At 46.3% G+C, this 17,938-nt stretch overlaps 1 protein-coding gene across 1 annotated transcript in view; it reads left to right on the forward strand.

Moving 5' to 3' along the window:
* LOC117217987 (uncharacterized) overlaps positions 1 to 17,938 on the forward strand; it is an 85,359-nt gene that overhangs the window by 21,516 nt on the left and 45,905 nt on the right. The gene's annotated exons all lie outside the window — the stretch shown is intronic.

Below are 17,938 nucleotides of genomic sequence, written 5' to 3' on the forward strand. Positions count from 1 at the left end.
TATGTTTATTTTTAATTAACATTCTCTTTTGCGAAGCGATTCACGAAACCGCCGTTTCGTTGAAATCGTTTACGAAAGCTGATCCCAAAAATTGTTCGTCTCGCTTGAAAATCGTGATTGCCATATTTAGAGATTCGCGTTGCGACGTTTTTTTACCCGCGACATTTACCGTCCAGTATCTGTTTATTCAACGCGAAATCCCTTTGCGTTCACAATTTCGCTAGCAACGTCCACGTCTACACGCCGCCGACCCGCTTTATAGCTTACCGGGAAAAATCAACGCGGCATTGAAAGTGGCACGGCCGACCGTCCATGGACGTATATCAAAATATTTACTTCTTATGAAATTCAATTAGGAATATCCGTCGGATCGTTCGACCAACCGGACGCACGAATATTGATCATCAAGCTCGCCGCTTATTTATGGGGGGCCACCGGAACAACGATGTCTCGTCAGTTCGTGCATTCTCTCGTTTTCTTTGCGCGTGTCACCGATAGCGCGGCGAGCGCTCCATCACAGTGAAAATTATTCAAACTAGCTATAGCGCGATGCCCGAGTATATTAATCATCTAGCATACCTGTCGCGGTCCTCGCGAGACACCTGGGCCAGTGTGGATAATGGTCCCCGGGTCTCGTCCTTTGTGACTCGTTCACGGTCAAAATGCCCGAGGAAATGGCCGGGCTTCATTCCGATACATTGTCGAGATAGCAACAATGTCTTTCTTTATTATTGCGCTGTCAGGATTAGGAGCACCGGAGACGGATTAGCGTGTCGACACATAAACGCGCGATACGTCGGCTCTTGAAAATGGCCCCGCGAGTGGTTAACACATTCTTACGTCCACAAACATCGTTGTATCGATGATCGTCTAATTGAGAAATAATTGCATTATGAGACTCAGAAAATGGTAATTCACTGAAGTGTCATTGTTACCGAAGGATTAAATCCTTGTAGCAATAATTTGTTAGGTAGGAATGTTATTTCTTTCTTTTAAGTCGGAAGAAAATTCTGTTCTCTTGCCGTCGATATTCAAGTACAGTAATGTCTCCCTAATTGACGCTCAGATTCTGCACAAAAATGGACGATTTGGGAAAAGTTGACACGATTATTCGAGCCTTGCGACTTTGTTTTTATAGTTATGAATTGTCAACAATTATAAAAACGGGATTTAAGGTTCGAATAATCGTATCTGCTCTTCCCAAATTGTCCATTTTTGTGGACAATCCGAGCGTCAATTAGGGAGACATTACTGTATTCAAGAATCTGGTTGTTCATTTTGAAAGTGGCCTAACTCCATTCTTGGTAAGAAAACGCGTATTATTCGCTTAAGAATTGCCATTATTTTAATAGGAACTATAAATTTAACTGCTTTAGGTACACTTAAGCAGTATGACTCGTTAGTATTCTGTACGTATATCTTTAATTGCATTGAAACGCAATTCCCTTAAATATCTCAATTCAAGTATAAATGGACTTAGGCCACTTTTTTTCAAAATAAACGGCTCGTATAGACGCAAAATGAATGTAAAGTCTTGTACGAAATTTTATTGCAATTCGTGAAATTGTTACCGTTACTCTTTCTATTTGTATTCTTATTAATGTTACTTGCACGTATCACTGTTATCTTTATTATCCAACTTTCATGTTCGTACTGATTGTGTTTCATTCTATTTCCGTTCACTGTTATCTCGTTACTCTCACTTTTCCGTGTTTTCATCCTTCCCACGTGTGCTCGCTGTTGTAACATTCTCTGTAACAAAGGATCCTCCCCGTTCAAACAATATACATTATAATTATCATTGAATTGAAAAAGAGTCAAATAATTGTAACTGTGAAGAAGATGACACAGAAAGAGATTACAATAAATTCTGCTTAATTGACGCTCAAATTCTGCACAAAAATGGACAATTTGAAAGGAGGAGATACGATTATCGGCTCGTTTTTATAGTTATTGACAATCGGTGACTATAAAAACGAGCCGATGATCGTATCTCCTCTTTTCAAAGTGTCCATTTTTGTGCATGATCTGAGCAGTCAATGAAGCAGAATTTATTGTAACCTCTTTCTGTGCCATCTTCTAGTCACCGATTGTCAATAACTATAAAAACAATCCGCGAGGCTCGAATGATTATTCGAGCTCTTTTTCTCAAATTGTCCAGTTTTGTGCACAATCTTAACATCGATCAGGGAGAATTTACACCGCAGCTCGAAAATTGAGAACAGCGAAACGGATCCGAAGTTTTCAAGAAATTTTGATGCTAGAGGACATTTATGTAAAATGATTAACCCGACGCGTACAGTACGATAAAATGGTTCCCGACGCGTTCGGAACAATAAAATGGTCGTCAGGGTTGCGAATGACGGCGAAACTCGGCGAGTCACGTTCGATTCCGCGAAATCTCATGTACATTCGTCGTAGCCACTTCCCAGGAGCGCAAGCTCTTCCAGCTATCGGCCGATACTTCCTTGTACTGGTTTCCTAGTCGGGATGTCGCGTCGATCTGAAAACCTTGTACAAGAAGACTGGCCATCGTGACTCGCTAAGGGATCGGGCACGTTACTTCGGTAAAGCTCGACACAGGTGCGCATGCCTGTTCCAGGGAGGACAGGATCACCGTTTCTTTAACTCCCTGTGCATCTCTCTCTCTCTCTCTCTCTCTCTCTCTCTCTCTCTCTCTCTTTCCCTCTGTATCCAGTCATTAAGGTTCCTTCACCCCGACCTTACGGGGAATCGCAAGACGAAGGTGACGGGTTGTTCGAACACGCGCGACTCGATCAACTGCCCCCGTCATTTCCTGATTCGTCACCGCGCCGACACTGGACCCGCGATATTGCCCGGGGATACGGGTAGCGGCAGCGACGAGCTTCCGCTATCCATTCTCCCGTACCCGCGGCCAAAACTTCGTCCCGGTAGCGAGTCCTTGAACCTGAATCTCGAACACCGGCGTCGCCGCTAATAACTCCGTTAATGCAGTGTCTACGATGGCGTGTCGCCGGTAGGCAAACACAGGTGGCACGGCTCTGAATGATTGTCGCCGATTCATAAGCGCAACGCCGACACGAGTGACAGGAATCATTCAGCTACGCGTGTACACGAGGATTAATTCAGTCTTAATCGGGTTACCACGATGTTGCCGCGTATCACGGCGCGCACTGATTCAGCCCGAGCAAACCCGGCGTAGGGGGAGGGGGATACGGGGGGCTGTTTGAACAATATGCAGACTGCTTAATGGCCCGAAGGTCGGGGCAAACAGGAAACGGTGAATCAATGCAGGTGTTTAAACGAGCGGGAAGGAAGTTATCAGCGGAACGTGGCATTTTTTAGGAGGAATCGACGTTAACAGAATTTGATTCGCATGCCGCCGATTCGATCGGTATTTAATCTTGAATGATGTGCATTAATTTTTTGCTGTCGAGTGGCGACTCTGAGGCGCCACTAAAAATTGCTATACTATTTTTCAAGATAATTGTAATAGTATCAGACTCGTTTATATCTAAAAGACTATTGAAATTGCAAGTTTCGTACTTGGCGATAAGCTTCCATCTGCATAAATCGCGATAAATCGTATAGAACAGAAACATTGTAGATCGGGAAATATGTTTAAAGTATAGTTAAAATAGCTTCGAATTCAAAGAGTCAATAGTAAAGAAATGATAGATTTAATAACGTCAAAGGCGTTGTGAATTATTGCATCTTCGAGGGTGTGGACAGTGTTCTATTGCGAGGCGCCACTAAAAATTGCTATACTATTTTTCAAGATAATTGTAATAGTATCAGACTCGTTTATGTTTGAAAGACTGTTGAAATTGCAAGTATTGTACTTGCCGATATGCTTCCATCTGCATAAATCGCGATAAATCGTATAGAACAGAAACATTGTAGATCGGGAAATATGTTTAAAGTATAGTTAAAATAGCTTCGAATTCAAAGAGTCAATAATAACGAAATGATAGATTTAGTAATGTTAAAGGCGTTGTGAATTGTTGCATGTTCGAGGGTGTAGACACTGTTTTATTGCGAGGCGCCACTAAAAATTGCTATACTATTTTTCAAGATAATTGTAATAGTATCAGACTCGTTTATGTTTGAAAGACTGTTGAAATTGCAAGTATTGTACTTGCCGATATGCTTCCATCTGCATAAATCGCGATAAATCGTATAGAACAGAAACATTGTAGATCGGGAAATATGTTTAAAGTATAGTTAAAATAGCTTCGAATTCAAAGAGTCAATAATAACGAAATGATAGATTTAGTAATGTTAAAGGCGTTGTGAATTGTTGCATGTTCGAGGGTGTAGACACTGTTTTATTGCGAGGCGCCACTAAAAATTGCTATACTATTTTTCAAGATAATTATAATAGTATCAGACTCGTTTATATCTGAAAGACTGTTGAAATTGCAAGTTTTGTACTTGCCGATAAGCTTCCATATGCATAAATCGCGATAAATCGTATAGAACAGAAACATTGTAGATCGGGAAATATGTTTAAAGTATAATTCAAATAGCTTCGAATTCAAAGAGTCAATAATAACGAAATGATAGATTTAGTAATGTTAAAGGCGTTGTGAATTGTTGCATGTTCGAGGGTGTAGACACTGTTTTATTACGAGGCGCCACTAAAAATTGCTATACTATTTTTCAAGATAATTGTAATAGTATCAGACTCGTTTATATCTGCAAGACTGTTGACATTGCAAGTTTTGTACTTGCCGATATGCTTCCATCTGCATAAATCGCGATAAATCGTATAGAACAGAAACATTGTAGATCGGGAAATATGTTTAAAGTATAGTTAAAATAGCTTCGAATTCAAAGAGTCAATAATAACGAAATGATAGATTTAATAACGTCAAAGGCGTTGTGAATTATTGCATGTTCGAGGGTGTAGACACTGTTTTGTTGCGACAAAATTCGGCAGAAGTTAACGTTAAACTTGCGAAGCATTAATGGCGCGTGAAATGGCTTCGTAAAAGTGAGAAGATCGAATTTATTCAGATTTTGTGAAGTTTCTACCGTAAAACTTGCTTCAATGGTGTAACTTATTCGAGCATTTTCCACGAGAAAGACCCCGAAGTTCGCAGAATTGCGAAGTAAGAAAACGGTCGTTCCGACCGCGGCAGGTTCAGCGTGAATATATTATTCAGAAAAATGGGATCTCTCGAACGGACGACTTCGGGTCTCGAACAACATTGAACGATCGGCTCAAAAAAGCAGGAATATTTCCAAGCTCTACGAACATTGGGCTGGGCGAACGCTGGAATGTCCGCGCGATGAGATCGTTCATTCTTCGTTCGCCGCTGCGCCGTACCATTTTCCTCTTCACATTCTGGCTGAAGTCGAGAGGCTTGAAAACCCGACAGAAATTTTTTCGTGTTTCCCACGCTGAAGTGAACCGACCAATCGGGCTCGCCGGTGCCGGGGCCGGCTGTTTACCCTCAACATTGTCCCGCTAAGTGGCAACCCGGTGCCTTGAACTTGAAGGTTCGAAGACGGTCACCGGCCACGAAACGCCGCGCCCAAAGCAAACTCGGGTACGCCAGCCAGGCTTTCCATGTAAACGTACGGCAAACAGGGCGGCGATGCAGTAACTTCGAGGGTTTCCCGATTGTGCAAACACGAGAAAGAACCGAGCGAAGTCAAGTCCGGCACGCCTCGGCCGCGAAGAGCGCGCTTGCTTCCATTATCATTCTAATTATTCCCTGTTTGTGCACGTGGTGCGCTAGGCTGCTCGTATTTGCATCGAATCCTGGCTTATTGCTGGATACACTGTCCAGCGACTGTGATTAGAGGCTGACCGATCGGCCGAGTACACGTTCACCGTGGAATCATCGAGGATGATGCGGACCCTGGACCCGGCAATTTCGCGAAAAAGTACTTCGTTATGCGATTTTAATACCACGAGCATCGCGGACCGGTAATCATTGCTTGGGAACGAATTCTCGACTTCTGCGAGACCTATTGATAAGCTGCGTATTCACTTTATACCCCTATGCAATGATTCCTCAATTTGTACCGTTAATGAAATTCGTCATCTTTGGTACAGCTATTTTCCCGGATCTTCATTTTTCTCGTATTTTATGTATACAGTAATGTCTCCCTTACTGACGCTCAGATTGTGCACAGAAATGGACAATTTGAGAAGAGAGGACACGATTATTCGAGCCTTGCAGCTCGTTTTTATAATCGTTGACAATTCGTTACTGTAAAAAAAAAAGAACCGTAAAGCTCGAATGATCGCATCTCCTCTTCCCACATTGTCCATTTTCGTGCGCAATCTCAGCGTCAATAAGAGAGACATTACAGTACATGCAGCTAGGCGGCAAAAAATCTGGGATTTATTAACAGAATTTCTATATTTTTCGATAACGTTGATACCTTCATTATTCTTTACTCTTTATTCGTCTTACCGACGATATTAAATTAATATGTTAGAGAACTCAACACCGATTTTTGCGTGTAGTATCGCTCCGTTTAGGCCACCACATATCAGCTTACGACCACGACTATGTTCCCATGCTATATCGTTTCCACTTATTGTCCCCCGAACACACATTATTTATAATCATAATTACAATATAATTATGTATAATTATAATATAGTTATGTATCATATAATTATGTTATAATTGTATCGTATTATACATAAAATGTTATAAATAAATGTATAATATAATCATGTCAATATAATTATATTATAACATAATTATAACAATTATGTATAATATAATCAACATAATTAATCATACATAGATTATTTAACCGATTATTTAATCATAGGGTTTTCCTTATCTCTTCGTTCCTTTCAACATTGTTTGCACGAAATTCTACACACATATCAATCTCTCTGCATCATAAACCAAAGTGTGTTCTTTCGTCGGTAAATAAATAAATGAAAATACTCCTTATTCTTCAGAAAATTCTCCAGCTTTCAGTAATATTTTCTGTTTCGCAAAATAACAACACCGAACAGTTTTCGATATTGCGAGGAAAATAGCTCTCGCCGGTCCAAGGGTGTAATATACCTAAAGATACTAAAATAGATTAGGGAAGGAATGTATGTTGGAATTCATTCGAGGCCGATAGATCGAAGAAAGGAAATCGTTCAGCTATTCACGCTTTCGACCCTTGTATTTCCCCTAGCTGGCACGCCTAAGCTCGGAAAAGGCGTTAGGAGGCCGCCCGAGACTCGGCCGTAATCCAGCCCGACCAATCGGCATTCCGGAATCGCCGGGATGTTACGCATTCCTGATGTACAACTGTCGGTAATCCGGCTCTCGGTTTGTCATCCTCTTAGGCCCAGGCAGCAGCGGTCGCCGCGTCCGTCATCGTCGGCGTCGTTAAACCGACGATATCCCTCGATTTACCAGCGGCTAGAATCCTCTCGCGCATTGCACAACGAATCGCGGCGCAAATCATGCCGGGATTCGCGGCGCAAATCATTCTGGGATTCGCGGTGCCCGGACCTGTTTCGTGCGAAACAAACGCGTCGGGTCCGACGGATTAGACCGCGATTGCCTCAGTCGGCCGTTTATCCCGCAACGAGTCCAGTTAACTATCTCGCCGCTCTCTCCGGCAGACCCTTATCGTGCCTGGAATAAAGAATCAATAACCCCATCTGTTACTTTACGCGAGTTCCACGACATTCGCCACGCCGTCGAGGCTGTAAGTGGCCATTTACATAGCCGCCGCTTTTAAACCGTGCGCCAGTAATAAAGGAGCCGGGATATCGAGGATCCGTTCCGACACCGGCGACCGGAGGATCATCGGCGGCCGATAATATTCAATTAGAACCGATCGTGGAACACCGAGTCCGAGTTCATACCATTTATACCATTCGACCGTCATAAAACGTCGGCAGCGAGCGCTCGCAGCACGAACCGGGGGGCTCCCGATTGACCAAGAAACAGTTCCCGGAACGTTCTTCGGCTTCGACTCGCGAGAGGAATGTCAGTCTGCTACGTCGGGGCCATTTCTTTCGAATGTCCCGGCGCGGCGGCGCTCTAAAGAGGTGCCATTAGGCCGCTGCGGCTCGCATCTCGCGCGCGAGCGCGAGCGCGCGCGCGGTATCCTCGACGCGTTTAAAGGACGAAGAACGCGGATACCGCTAGTTTGCATAATAATTAATCACCGGTGCTCCCCGTAACGGACAATATCCGGCGCTCCTTAGATCGTAACTGGCCACATGTGCCAATAATAATGCGGCGAAAGGAGACGCGCGCGTCGGCAGACGGACGCGAAAAAGGACGATACGATGGAAAAGAAAGAAGGAAGGGAACGCGATAACGGAAGCGGGCCGCTGGTGAGGTGCTCTCGCGAGTACACGGGCGGCCCGATGCGCTATAAAACGGTGGAAGATAAATGATCGAGAAATGATCAGACGCCGCGCGGTGTACTTTCGCCGGGGCCGCTTCAGGAAGCAATTACGGCCGCTGTTTTATTTTCGCCGCTGATCCCGGGCTAAATAGTTCCCCCTTGTACGCCCGGGGGGGTGGTACCGGCCGGGAGGAAGTTGAGAAACATCCAACGGAAACGTAAAATATTACGTCATGCGGAGGCATTACCGACTTAGGCAGCGACGGTTACGCTCGTCCTCTTCGCGTCCGACGAGCGTAAGGAAGCGGCTTAAGTAGCGTTATAAATCCGTACGTCGATGGCCGGGGCGGGGGTAATGACATCGGCCGAGCACGGAACGGCCGTTCAGAGATCCTCTCCGCTGTGGATTCCTGAGAAATTTCGCGCTCGCTTTTCGCAGAGACCGCGATAAGCCCGTCGTTGTCGCCATAAAACCAGTTCTTTTCCCTTTTCCCAAGGCGCTGGGAAAAAGCTATTCTTCCGCGCGGGACGGCCTTCCCGCCGCGCCCCGCCGCCGCCGCCGTAAAGGAGCCCCATCGAACCGCTAATACGCTCCGCGTCTTTCCCGATAGCTTGTAATATACGTCGTTCCGCGCGAATATCCAGTTTCGACCGCCTTTAGAAATTTCACGCGAACGGCTTCGCTTCCGTTCCGCGCCGATCGCCGATCGCAACCGATCCAGCTTCGTCCGCCTCGTCCAATCATCCTTTAATCCCCCTTTCTTCGCGGATACGCGGCGGATTCTTTATCGTCCCGTTCTATGCTCGACACGTTCGCGGACGCGAATGCTGCGGCATTCGTGCTCGTTCCCGATGCGAAATGTAAATTCGTTCGATTTTAATCGGCGTGTAGTGCTTTTTGGAATTATCGCGCGATTTAATGTGACCGGTCCATCGAGTTGTTCCACTTTTATTTTGTCGTTTCTTCGAGTGTACGAAATATAGCTGTATTATAGAATGCGATATTCTGAGCACTCGGGCAAAATGTGATCGATCAAATTCGGACGCCCCCCTCAATAAGGGTTTGCGTTTCAATGCAATTAAAGATATACGTATAGAATACTAATGAGTCATACTGCTTATGTGTATCTAAAGCAGTTAAATTTATAGCTCCTATTAAAATAATGGCAATTGTTAAGTGAATAATATGCGTTTTCTTACCAAGAATGGAGTTAGGTCATTTTCACAAAATAAACAACCAGAATTCTTGAATACAGTAATGTCTCCCTAACTGACGCTCGGATTGTCCACTAAAATGGACAATTTGAGAAGCGGAGATACGATTATTCGAACCTTGAATCTCGTTTTTATAATTCCAGACAATTCATAACTATAAAAACAAAGCCGCAAGGCTCGAATAATCGTGTCTCCTCTTCCCAAATCGACCATTTTTGTGCAGAATCTGAGCGTCAATTAGAGAAACATTACTCTAATTGATTTCGGAATAATCGCCTGCGAACGTGGCAACGCTTCGACCGCCGGGCCAACGATCTCGAAGATATCATTAGATCAAAGTATCTAACTTGGTCAAATTAATATCGAAAAGTCAAGTCGCGTGACGTTAATCATTTTGTCAATATTCGTACAGGTTTCCTGGATTCGAATAAAATCAGCCGTCGCGCGGCAGTCGAAATGTTCGTCGAAAAGAGGATGCGGACAATCGAAAGTCCGGCGAAACTACGAAAGATTAACGGTTTCTCGAGCGTTCGAGCTAAAGTGGCTGGCGGAGATTGGTCGCAGATTAATCAGTTCCATCGCGAATGCCACCAACGACGGTCCAGGAACCGGGGGGGGGGGGGGGGGAGAGCCCGAGCGATAGACATTTCCGTTTAATTAATTTCCTGGAGATCCGGCCGGCATAATAGAGGATTCGTTATCCGGCGAGGCCGTCGCAAAACGAGCATTAAATCCCGAAACCCCGAAACACCGTGGCAACAAAAAACTTTAATCGAGTATCGCGAGGAACGTTCCGAACGGTGATGGATCAGGGTTTGGAGGGGGGGAGGCGGGAGGAGGGTGGAAGCGGCGAACCCTTAAATCACGCAGAATCTCTTTCCAGGAACCTATCGATTCCAGTGGACGGTCCCGAAGGACCATTATCGCGAAACACGTTCTGAATTATGCATAGCCCCGGCGAGATTCGCTCGCCGATGGGCTCTCGTTGAGAGAAGGGCGCGACGTCGTAATTGATGGGCTTTAATGGACTGAAGATTACAACATGGCGTGTTTTAATTACCGCGATCGCCGTACGCCTTCCTGTTATTAGGCGATCTGATAGGCAGTCCCGCGATCGTAACGCCCCGACGACGCTTCGGATCGCCGCGCCGCGTCGGGACCAGTTCGCGATGCACCATCGAGCGATCGCGATCGCGATCGCGACACTCCGGCTACACCTGTCGCAATCATCCGCCGCCGATTACCTCGGCCGGGGGGAGAGAGGGCGGTCGAGATCCTCCTTCCTGCTCCAGCTCGGCGGCCATTTTAATCCCGTGCAAATTGCCTGGACGATCGGCCAGGCTAATCCACGTATGCCTACCGATATCGCGTCGTCGGGCGTTCCGTGGCCGACAGGATCGAAGGAACGCGGCGTAATTGGATTAGCGCTCGTCTACGACGATCCCGCATAGACGAAGATGGCGACGCGGCGCGGCGGCTGCGGCCGAGCGGCCAGAACCTGTTCCGCTATACCACGCCGCGCCGCGCCGCGTTTCGCTTCTCTACTTTGTGGCGAAATTAATTTTCCAATTACCGCGTCTCGAATCGCAACCATCCGGGAAACGGTTCCGAGCTGCAGATTACAGGGAGAGGCGCGATCGACCGGAGAAATCCTCGAGATTACGGCGAGTAAACCGGAGCGCCTCGGCACGGCTGCACCTTGCATCCGATACCGCACACCTATTCTTCGGGAACAGTACGGTCTTCTTCTCGTGTACGGTCTTCGCGCTGGCTCCACTTTCTCGAAATTTCATTCTGTTACTTCGCCCCGAAGTTAATCGTCGTTTCTACGAAGTTCGTCGGACGGGTCAACGTCGTCGATCTTACGCGTTTCGAGGTTGTCGATCGTCGTATGCAGAAGTTGAGCGGGGCGGGTGTATTTATAATTTGAAACCATGAAATTGTACAGAGACGGAGCACATTGATATTGGAGCCATTTTGAAAATGATAGAATGCCATAAAATGTCGAATCTTCAAAGACAGCGTTATTTTTCTTCTATTTTTCTTCCGTTTGACGAGAACTACGAATATTAAAAATAATACAAATTAGTAGCCATGAAATTGTACAGAGATGGAGCACAGTGATAGTTTGGGAAGCCATTTTGAAAATGATAGAATGCCACAAAATGTCGAACCTTCCAAGAAAGCGTTATTTTTCTTCTATTTTTCTTCCGTTTGACGAGACTACGATCATCGAAAGTACCAAAAATTAATAGCCATGAAATTGTGCACGGATGAACCATAATAATAATTAGCTGGCAAGCTATTTTAACCCCTTGCGCTACGATTTCTTTCACAGCTGTGTACACTAGCAGACTTTCGTCCTTAATAATTTCCCTAATACAGGGATACAATTTTTATTTTCTGTACGTCTCTACTTATATGCTTTCATTTCCGTTTCGATTTAGAAGAAATAAATAACGTTCCTCTTCGGTGAAATGTGTATAAAATCTTCCTCACAAATCTGACTCGTTGTTACAGTGAAAGGAAGAATTAACCCTTACAGTGGCGAACAACGATATGTATATCGTTGCTGGCTTCACTCGAATCAATATCCTTTTTTTAACCCTCTGCACTCGAAACTATTTTAACTGTAAATCTAAAATAATTTTTCTGGCTTACAGCATTTCCATTCTATATCACAGAGTGCATTTTGTGCAGATGAAATTGAGTCTTGAGACCTCGCACGACAGCTACGCTTTTTACACAATTTTCTCAATCTAAACTTTGTCGATATAAGAATTATTTTAGAACGTGATATAACAAATTTTAGTGCTGTCTCAGAGTCACCACTCGAGTGCAAAGGGTTAATAAACGAAACGTGCTGTTACATCGTTTTTAGCTTTTTTCGGTGAGATAAAGGGTTAATATTTCCATTATCTCACCGAAAAGAGCTAAAAACGATGTAACAGCACGATTCGACCCTTCCAAGACAATATTACGCTTTCATCCGTTTAACAACCGACTGCGAACATCTACTACGATAAAACATCGACGATAAAATATCTGAAACGTGACCAAAAATACGTCTCGCATGCGGAAAATCCGCGGTCTAACAGCTACGAAACTATACCGAAAAGAAAGCAGCGATCACGGGAGCAGGCGTAATAGCAATTTTCCGTTTTCCGGAGCGCGTCGAGGCGAAGATCGCGGAGTCGAAGATCGCCGGTGTTCCGTAAATCGGTGCAAAAAGCACGGTCGCGACGGTGCCGTCATAAACTCGGGCGAACTTTCGTCCTGACGCCACGGTAGATGCGTTCCTTGGGCGGTGCGTGCCGCAGGAACGCGGGCTGCCGAGGTGAATAGACACGACACGCCAGCCCAGACACAAAACAGCCACTTACGGATTATCCGTGGAACGACGCGTTGCATTCCCAGGGCCCCGGTTCGTGTTTACACGGGCTGGGGCACTTCTCGCCGGAAGCTCGGCGGCAAAGGCGAGTTTGCCCTGGCCGGAGAGGCGAAGGGAGGCTTGGGAACGTGAAAGACGCGGTGGAAAAGGCTCCTCGTCAAACAAAAAAGGAAGAGAGAGAGAGAGGGAGAGAGAGACCCGCTTTTATTGCGGCTTCTAACGTTCCTCTGCCTCCCCTTTCCACCAATTTCTCCCCTGGCCGTAGAACGCTGATCGCACAGGTGAGCGAGGGCCGACGAGAGACCACGAAATCGGTAAGAGCAGGCTTTCTCGAGGCGTCGACCAGGCCGGAAAACCGCGCGGACAGGGCAAAAATCGGCAGAAGGCGTTAATAGATCGTGCAAACTCGTTGCCGAGTAGGGACGGCCGAGGGTTCGCGCGCCGGAGGGAACGTGGCGCCCGTCGAAATTAGATAAGAGGCGACTTCCGCCATAAAAAGCTGCCGGGAACAGAAAGCGAAAATAACAATATCGCCGGCCGAAGCGGAAACCGTTTCGTCGTCGCCTTTCCACGCGAATTTCTTCACGATTCGAGCGGAGGGAAAACCTCGCAGCGTGCTACGAAACTGCGGAGGAACCGAGACGGGGGGAGCACGGGAGCGGAGGTGAACGACTCCGGGGTGGAAGATGGAATTACGGTTTTATTGCTTTTCGAGAGATATGTACACGGCGGATGCAGGGAGAGCACAGCTGCGAAGAATGCGAGTAACTTATGGCCGAGTTATGCGCGCGGTAATAATATCGAGTTAATTGTACGATGAAAGGCTGTTTGGCAGCGTGTTGCGCTCCTGTGGATCGCGTTAATACCTCGCGGCGCCTTCCTAGATTGAACAGCGCCAACCCTTCCGGCGCAGTTCCTTTCGACAATAATTTTCTGTTAGCCTGATGGCTAACGTGGACGTTTCTACGTACAAGCGTGCGAGTCGATTGAATTGTTAGAATAGGATGATGGTTGATAGTTGGAATCCGAGTGCAACGCAAAGTGTTCGTATGTAACTCGTATACAGAGTGTCCCATAAATGTCTCGCAATTTGGAAATGGCGGGTTCCTCGGATCATTTGAAGCAGCTTCTTCCTTTATCAAAATTTTCTCCGAGGCACCGATAACGAGTTATTAACGAAGAACAGTGACCAATAAGAATCGAGTACGGCTGACGCGAGCCGGCCCAGCCAACCAGCGTACGAAGCCCAGTTCCATTCATTGGCTCGGTCGCCTCGCGCCAGCTGAGCTCGCCTCTCATTGGTCACTGTTTTTCGTTAATAATTCGTTAACGGTGCCTCGGAGAAAATTTTTGTAAAGGAAAAAGTTGCTTCAAATGACCTGAGGATCCCGCCACTTTCGGATTGCGAGACATTTTTGGGACACATAACTCGTTTCGAAGATTCAAAATCGTGTAATTTATTTGTTGCCCAATTCAATGTTCAGCGATCAAAGGCTTTTTTGTTGATCACCATTGTTCTTCTCTCCGGTCTTGGACAATACATTGCATCTTTACGCGATCTCGAGTCGCGATCGTGCTTTCAAGCAGTCGCGCGCAGAACTAGTTAATAATAATTGATAATTTTTCGTTTTCTTTGGTTCGCCGCAGTTCTTCAAACACCGTTTTATAAATATATACATCTTCTTTTGTTGGATGAAACTAAAACTAGAACATTTACTATGTTTTTAATGCATGTATGCATTTCCTGCATATCGCTGTACTGCTACTCTTAATGCACAAAAAGGCCAATAAAATAATAATAATAATAATATTCTTTATCGCGAATATCTTAATTTTCGTGTAAAAAGCAGATTCGTTGAACTAAAAATTACGATTCGAGATAATTAAACGTAGCCGAGGGAAATGCTCTTAGAACGCGTCCGACGTTAAAAGCTGTTGCACGGTCATTAAAAAAAAAAACGAGCAGCGTATCGATCAGCCGGAAAGTCACGATCGGTATTAAAATTGGAACGATCTCGCAGGAATCTGGATCACTTAAAAACCGATCGGTAGGCCGATCGAAAATTTCCCTCTCGTCCAAAGAAACCGAAACCGCCGCGTACCGACCGTGAAACGAGCGCGCGCTCGAAGAAAGAAAAAGAAAGAAGAAGAGAGAGAACCCGACCGTGGCACGAACAAATTGCTCGAAATTTAATAATCGACGTAATGAATGCGCCGGGACCGCGCTTTAATGGCAGTAGCATTACGCGCAATAATTTTTCCGGGCATGTATCCGCAGGAAAAAAATGTTTACCACGGGGAACGCGAGCAACGATCGCCGATCAGGGGCGGATCGGAACGGGGGGCCCGAGAAGGGGGGGCAGAGAGTTTGCGAAGGAGTGGGACGGGTATCTCCCTCATCTCGAGGCTCTCGGGCACCCGGGCCCGATGCGATCTTCCAGCCAGATATTATAATACCAGGGGAATCGCCGCATCTTGCGGTAATACTCGTTATTACGTGCTGCTGAGCGATCGAACGATCGATCGACACAGAGGGGACGTTTCAATCGCGACGCACCACTCCGTAGGATGGGCAAGATAAATGGGGGACTTTGAATACCCTGATGGGGGACTCCTCCGGTCTCCCTGCGCTCTGTAGCCGAACGGTACCACGTAAGAAAAAAGTCGGATGATGGTAGTCATTACGGGGGAACCGATTAACCTCGGCTTGAATTGGGCCCTACCTGATTCGCGATGCTTGACGTAATGTGTCATTGGCCGTGCTCAACGAGTTCGGCCTTTTGTAGGCGCTTACGTACCCCGTAATGTTATTAATAACGGCCGCCGCTTCTCATTAATATGATAATACGTTGAACGTCGCGGTTCGCGTCGCGCCGTTTCGATACTTTGGAATTTATCGACGCCCCATCCGAATGAATGGCTCCCGTCTTTCGAAACCTGAATAGACCGTCGGCAGAGCCGATGGACTGCGGATTTTATGCGTTCGTCGCGGAAGTGAATACAGTAATGTCTCTCTAATTGACGCTCGGATCGTCCACAAAAATGAACAATTTTGGAAGAGAAGATACGATTGTTCGAGCCTTGTTGCTCGTTCTTTTTTTATGGTTAGCGATCGTCAACAACTATAAAAACGATTCGCCAGATTCGAATAATCGTGTCTCCTCTTTCCAAATTGTCCATTTCCGTACACAACCTGAGCGTCAGTATGGGAGACATTACTGTAGATCGGACGCAAAACTTCTAACTGGCGTCAGAAGAATTGTTCCCGAGGATGGTCTTAGAAAATGTGTTCGGTTTGCGTGGAGTGTACACGCGGTGTAACGTTTTCGCGTCGGAAATCGGTGTGCAATTCTTTCTTTTTTCTTTTTTTTCGGTTAACCGGTGCGTAACGAACGCTAAGGGTGACCTGTTACGATTTACAAAAATTATGAAATAGCGCGGACTTCGCGTGGATTTTCATTGCGAAAAATACACGCGTACGGTATTAAATTTATTAAATGCAATTTCTCACAATTCACAATAGAAACGAAAACTCAGGAATTGATTATATTTATCTAATTCAGAGCGGTAAGAAAGATGTCTAATTTCTATGTCACGAGTAAAGTGAATCGTATTGCTCAATCATAATGTACTCTGCAAGATAACCTACTGATTTTACTACCATCTTCAAGCTCTTAAAATCGTTGCAAAATAAGGTACCATTTTCAGAGCGTTTGTCGCAAAGCGCAAATCGAAGCAAACCAACGAAACGAACGAGTGTCGCACAGGATTTATTTTTTCGAGAAAAAACGGAACGAGCTCGCATCGGCGAGGATTAAAGGATTAAAGTTGAACCAGCCGCAACGTTTATCTCTCCCATAGCCGCCCCCAAATGAGCGAGTATCCGCGCAAGCGTTGCTCACCCGCGGTGATCCCTCTGTACGCAGCCGGCGGTTTAAAAAAAAATCTGTGACGCCGCAATAACATCGAGAATGGTCTCTGCGTAACTCTGAGCCGCGCGGATACGTCGGATATTGCCGTCGAAATCATTAGCACACGGGTGAAAGAAGAGGCAAAAGCGGGGCTAGACGGGACGGGGCGAGGCGATTCGAGCGGTGCCGAGCGTACAGCCGCGTTTAGAACTGCTTGTGGCGATTATATTGCGGGTTAAGGGGCTATCGGGTATTCATTACGCCTAATGACCTCTCGAAGAGCGGCGAGTGCTTTTGGGCACGATGGAACGATGGAACGTGAGGCGGCACCGCGCGCAGAAGATACTCGTCGGAACAACGGGGTTCGATTACTCAGGGCCTCAACGTTCACACGAGGGTGCTCGTGCAACAGGTCGGCATCATGTACACGGCCCTCTATTTATAGATCTACCTGGGCTAGAATTACGTGGGGTCGAGGATGAACCTCCCGACTCCTCGTCTTCACCTGAATCCAGCAGAGGCGAGCAGCCCGGCTACCCTCCGCCATATTTGGTCGGTTCGCACCGGCAAATCGCGTTTCACTCGGTGATTCCCTGGAATTCGCCCCGACCGAACCGATCGACCGGTTTTCTCATTTCTTTCTCTTTTTTTTCGCCTCCCTACACCGCTCTATCCCTCTCTTTCTCTCTCCTCGCGGCCAGAAGAAACACCGTCGGTTTCGCGGGATTTCCGAAGACGCGTTCACCGCAGCCACGCTGTATGAATTTCACGCGTTTCACCTCCGTCATTGGCTAATACGTTCCCATAAACCACGTCCGCCGGCCGATAGAACGTTATCGACTCGATTAAGGGTTTCCTCCCCCATCGCTCCCATCTCGCTCTCATCCTTTAGGATGCTCGAAACCAGACAGATAAATTGCTCAATCTCGCTGCCGGCCGATAATCACGCATCCCTGCACGATTACACGCCGACTCCTCTACTTTCTTGAATAATCGCGCCCCGCCAGATTAACTAGCAAATGGCACGCACCGTTTCCTCCCAATCTCGACGTAAAAGCGTCCATTGGGTGAGCCGCGGGATCGCGAGCCCGAACTCACTTTG

This window comes from Megalopta genalis, chromosome 1, assembly GCF_051020955.1.
Source record: "Megalopta genalis isolate 19385.01 chromosome 1, iyMegGena1_principal, whole genome shotgun sequence".
Classification (NCBI taxonomy): Eukaryota; Metazoa; Arthropoda; class Insecta; order Hymenoptera; family Halictidae; genus Megalopta; species Megalopta genalis.